Here is a 5,567-nt window from a genome sequence, read left to right as displayed (position 1 = left end):
CAATCCTAGCTCTGTCTCCCTTTGAACTCTCCTGCCACAACTTGGATTTAAAAAAAAAAAAAGAGGGATTCAGTGATGGTATCAGAGCAGGGAATCACTAAAGCCACTGTCACAGGATGGGGTCCCTAAGGATGGCTGTGTTACACCCAAGGCCCCTTGACTGTGCCAATTCAGCCTGATGGGCACCCTCTATTCTTGTCCATCACATCTTGATGGATTTATGATATCAGGAGGCTGCCTTCACGTCCCATTGGGCACGGTCCTGATGGATTTCCTTGAAACCCATGGGTGCCCAGACCCCTTGTAGGTCCCATTCCAAAATAGATGTCATGGGACACCCCAGCCTTATGGGCTATATGCATGGCTCCACCCCAAGCCTCGTAGATGGTACTTCCACAGCGTCCCTCTGAGGCCTTGGTTTCACTCAGCCTCAGGTTGTCACTGGGCTCTCTACGTGCCCATCTCTCACGGTGCCCACATTGGCACTGGGATCTGTGCACACCCATCTCTCATGGTGCGCTAACACTCTAGCGGGGCCCCAATAAGGCCTCTTCTTTCCCTAATAGCCTCTCCCAAGCCACCAGTGGTATACAACAGCAAACAAAACATAAGCCCCTGGGCTATAACATAATACAAGAGATCAAGGTGTGCTCTGACCCTTTAAGAGAATCAGATTTCATTCCTAGCACTAAGTGTCTAGTAGGCAAGGGTACCTATAGAGCCCCCTTAGCCCTAGGTATAGTATATCAGGCAGTTGCAGCATCACTGGGCACTTCTTCCCTAGAGGCTCCTTCCTCTCTGGCTGCTAGCAGGAAACTGCCTTCCTGACCCCAGACCTGGGGTTTATATATGAGCCAGGCCCTGCCCCTTCTGGTCAGCTGACCACTGGCAGGTGTGGGCCAACTAACTCATTCTGGCTGCCCTGATAACCAGCAGCTGGGGCTCCCAACTGACTCCTAGCACTCTCTCCCTAGCAGTTCCAGCCCTTAAAAGGAGCAGGACACCCTAGTGCCCTGTGACAGCCACACAGTTAACAGACTCTCATAGTGTAGCCTTTATTTGCAGAGCAGGAGTCTGTATTGTGACAATGCCCTCACTAATTACCTCATTAGCAAGGGCTTTCTGAGCCACCAACAAGGAAACTTGCAGCTGGATGCCTGGGGGAAACTTGTAACTATTATAGCATCTGTTGCTAAAAGTCTTAGGAGCAAAGCACAATCTCCACATCTTTAGTGTCTCATGCTGGGAGCTGCCCCTGCTGCTCCCTCGCCATTTGAGTCACTGATTCAGTGCCTTGATCGTCTCGATGAGCCAGCATCTCCATCTAGCTCCTGCTACCCAAGCCCCGTCCTAGAGCCTCTCTCTCTCTGTCTCAAGGTTCCCAGCAGAGCTGCTTCCTGGAGCCCTTCGGTCTTTCCCTGCACTCATTGGAGTAATTACAGCTCCTGGGGGAGTCTTGCAACTTGCTGCTGACCTGTCGTCATCTGGAGTCTCAAGGTGCTGGTCTCTCTCTGGCTCAGAAGTTAGGCTTCTCTTCTTCCAAGGTCCTGATGGTCCTTCATCTGTCTTCCGGTGCCTAAAAGCAAAATGTGCTTGTCCTGCCACCAGATTTTTGCTGGCTGTGGTTGGCTTATCACCCTGCTTCTCACCTGATGTGAAACACCCATCACCTGGCAGGGTGCCTTCAGTAACAGGGCTCCTGCCTGAGCCCCTGTTACACATCTCCCCACTTAATTCAGCAATCCCCTGGGAGAGACCAAAGGAAAGGAAAGAAAAACAACAATAATAAAAGTAGAAAAGAGGGGAAAAAGAGAAAAAAGGTTCTTTTAAGGCTGATGTCTTTGGCTTGCTTCAGCCTGGTGCTCCATGGTGTCAGCTTGCCTTCTTTCTGTGCGGGAGAGGAAGTCAACATTCCCACTCTTCCTTCCCGCTCAGTGTCTTACTGTAAAATAAAAGGGTTGCAAGGTCAAAGACCATCTTAACAACCTGGCATTATCCAGCTTAGCTGTTTGCAGCCAGGGCAGAGGGGCATGATCTGTGATTAATATGAATTTCCACCCTATGAGGTAATAACGAAAGAGCTCTACTGCCCAGCGGATGGCTAAGCAGTCTCACTCAATCACTGAGTAGCAGGTTTTCTGCCGGGGTAAGCTTCTTGCTGGCTAGGCCATGGGCCTCTCTTCTCCCTCTTCTTCCTGGAAGAGAATCCCCCCTAAGGCAATGGCTGAGATGTTTGTCTGCAGAAAGAAGATTTTCTGGAAGTCTGGGGTGTATAATATGGGATGCCAGCATAGGGCCTTCTTTAATTGTTCGAAAGCACGGGGAGCTCCTGGGTTCCATCTGACCGGGTTCCGTCAGCCCTTGGTCAGCTCCGTTAGAGGTGCTGCCTTTTCCGAGAAACCCTGGATGAACCATTGCTAGTAACTGGCGAAGCCAAGGAATGATTGCAGTTGTTTGAGCGTCCATGGCCTTATTACTGGAATGTTTACATATAATTATGTGGTTTAAATGAGGTATTTAGTCATGTTAGTCTGAAGTCAGGCAGGCTTCAGTGCATCTGATGAAGTGAGCTATTGCTTATGAAAGCTTAAGCCTCTCTCTGAATTAGCAGTCTATACAGTGCCACTCTGCCCTGCCTTGTATGTGGGGAAGGAGAAAAAAGCAAAAGAAAGACGCTAGTTAAAACACCTCTCAGGAAACACAGAGGGAACAAAATACAGTTTGTCTTGCCAGAACTGAGAAGCAGCAGATTAAAAGGACTGCAGCTAGGTCAGGGAGTGGTTGAAACTGGTCAAACAACAAGGAGAAGCAGACCCCATGAAGAGATGGGAAGGGAGTCAAAAGTTGCTGGCCCTTCCACAACTCCCTTCACAAGGTAGAAAGGCCTAAGTTAGAGTGACATGCTATAAGCCTGCTACTGCTTTGAAATCCTTTCCCTCTCTGTTTTATGTTCTTACCGCTGATATTAAACAGTAACTCGGTTTTGAGAAAGCTATTTGATTTTTTTCTTCACGTTTCCAAAGAGGATACCCAAAGGCACTGAATTCAGATGAATCTGCCAATAAGGTAAGGGTGGTCAGTACACAGGTCCTACAGCTCAGGACTCTGGGAGCATTAATTTTCCCCAGAAAAGGTAAAGTCACGGGGCCTGACAGTTAGGCTAAGGACAGAAGTTACACATAAACTGACTTAAGTGATCAGAAACTGGTTTAAACTTGTAACAGAATAGAAGCTCAGTGCACATAAACCAGTTTCAAAATGGCTGGAACTGGTTTAAGAGAAACCTGGTTGAATGTAGTATCAGACTTAACTGATTTGGGTCAAATCAGTTTATGCAACTTCTGTCCCAGACCCCTTCCTGGTTCAAGTTAAATCACAGTCTCCCAGCATACTTCCCAGCCCTGGTTTGGGTTGTGCTGCCTGCTTCCAGCAAAGAAGGGTTGGGAGAGAGAGAGGCAGGGACTGTGACTGTCCACTTCCCCCTGGCACTCTGGCTGAGGTCTGGGGCCAGAGCAGGGGATTAAATTTACTGAAAGTTACTGCTGGCTACAAATCCCAGAGGCATCTGGAAGCAGGAAAAAGAAGTGATGAACAATCCTGCAGAGTCCTGTTTGTGATGCTGGACTTCAAATCCCAGAGACATCAGGGCAGTAAGAAGAGGAAGTGCTTGAAAGCCATGCAAAGGCTGAATTGATTGAGCCTCCAGCTTTTTGACTGTTGTACTTAGCCCTAATGGGCTGCAGTGGGACTATATAGGTGGATCAGAAATGCAGGTAGTGCTGTGATCATGACAGAGGCGCACAGGGTGGGGAAGATGTGGCTTTCTGCATCTTTCCTGGTGAAAGCAGCTCCTATGCACTGTTACCTAAGGTCCTCAAGGGCCAGTCTGCCAGAGGCACCTCCATTTCCTCTCCCAAGACTCCTTGGGATGTCTCCTACAGACAAGTAATCTTAAGAGATTGGATCCACAGAGTTTTCAACTGTTTTGCACCAGGACAAGAATTTGGCCCATTTTCCTGCACTGTTTAAGGTAGTTAGCACCTCTTGCATGTATGTTGAAGTCTGTCCATTATGAGCAGGTCAATTTGCTTCTCATTAAGCAGAAGCCAGAGTGTTCTGTTCCCCTTTTGTTTTTAAATATGATGGTTTAAGAAGTAGGTGTGTCTTTGAATATCTGTTAAACGATGCATTTTCCTACAGGGACAAATGCAGTGGATTACAGCACTTAGGAAAGACACTTGAAAGAGTTGCTTGAACCAACTGGGAACTATGCATGACTTTCTTTCTGTGTCTTGAGTGGGAGGGAGAGGGAAAAGAGTGATGTTGGTTGATGAAAGCAGATGGCTAGCATCTGCTATAATTAGTCAAGATCTTAATTCATGCAGATGAATCAATTAAAAGGTCATTAATTTTTCATTAAAATCTATACAGTATATAGATGTGATGTTTTATTAAAAAGGTGAAGGGTGGCTACTTAAAAAGTGCAGATGAGTAATTTGCTGCATTTTCAAGTTCCCATTTGCATCCTGTTTTGAGTGTCATTACAGAGTTAGGAAAATTGCCTGGGATTGTATGTGGCAGGAGGAAAGATCAAAGTGCTTTGTGACTAAGATTTATAACACAAAGGAAGGAGTGGTTAAAACAAAAGAAGCAAGAAAACCTTTGGGACAAAAATCAAAAGAATATTCATGCCCCATGGCATAACTAGCATGTTACTTATGAACTAAGGAAAATGTTTAGACACCTATTATTTGTTCTTAAATCTGATCACTTGAAAGGGATTAGGAAAAATCACCAGTTTTAAAGGCATTTTGTTATGATAGTCACTTTAGCATCTTTGTGAGACAATTTTTTTCCAGTTGTAAAATATTAACAAAAATGTATCCATCTTAAAATCTAGGCATTTCTCTTCCTCTCACTTATACCAAAGAGAGGAAGCCTTCAGGAAGCCTCTTGATTTAGTTAGAGTATATCAAGGGAGGCTTATTTAAGTTTTTGTGAAACTTTGGCAAGAAATCCTGAAAAGCCTGTGAGTTTTGCTTTTGTTGCAAATGGATTTCAGTCCTGAAAGCCTGGTATATCTGTCATTTCCAGTGAATTTGATCCAACTGATGTCACAATTTGGTTCTTCAAAAAAACTGTCAAAGCTTGCAGTGTTGACAAACATACAGTAATTGTCATGAAAATTATCAAAGAGTTCCCAAGATTAATATCAGTAGTGTTATTCAGAATTAAATTATGGGATCTGGCCCATGTAGATATGTGACTGTGAGATCACCAGTGGTACAAGTTAGTGAAGGATTCTGTTGTTACTTTACATATTGCACATACATACACAGTAAATTGATCCCTTCTAGTCCAGTATTCCTATTTGTCAAATGACCTAAACATTTCAAGTAAAACTGAGTCCACAGCAAGCTAAACTGGATTGATTTATATTTTTATTTTAAACCAGGCATTTACTGATCTTTAATTCTGGGTAGGAAAAAAGGAGTTTGTCTAATCTCAAAAAATGCAAAAACAAAGAGTAGAAATCTTTGTAAAAAAAAAAAAAAAAAAAAAAAAAA

The 5,567-nt window shown here is 44.6% G+C and overlaps 1 protein-coding gene across 1 annotated transcript in view; it reads right to left on the bottom strand.

Annotated features, from left to right (window-relative positions):
- AMER3 (APC membrane recruitment protein 3) overlaps positions 1 to 5,567 on the bottom strand; it is a 68,313-nt gene that overhangs the window by 17,398 nt on the left and 45,348 nt on the right. The gene's annotated exons all lie outside the window — the stretch shown is intronic.

The sequence above is a fragment of the Gavialis gangeticus genome, unplaced genomic scaffold (genome assembly GCF_001723915.1).
Source record: "Gavialis gangeticus isolate Ggan-Ray unplaced genomic scaffold, GavGan_comp1, whole genome shotgun sequence".
NCBI lineage: Eukaryota > Metazoa > Chordata > Crocodylia > Gavialidae > Gavialis > Gavialis gangeticus.
Note: the sequence above shows the minus strand (reverse complement) of the source record. Positions and strands in the feature narration are given on the sequence as shown.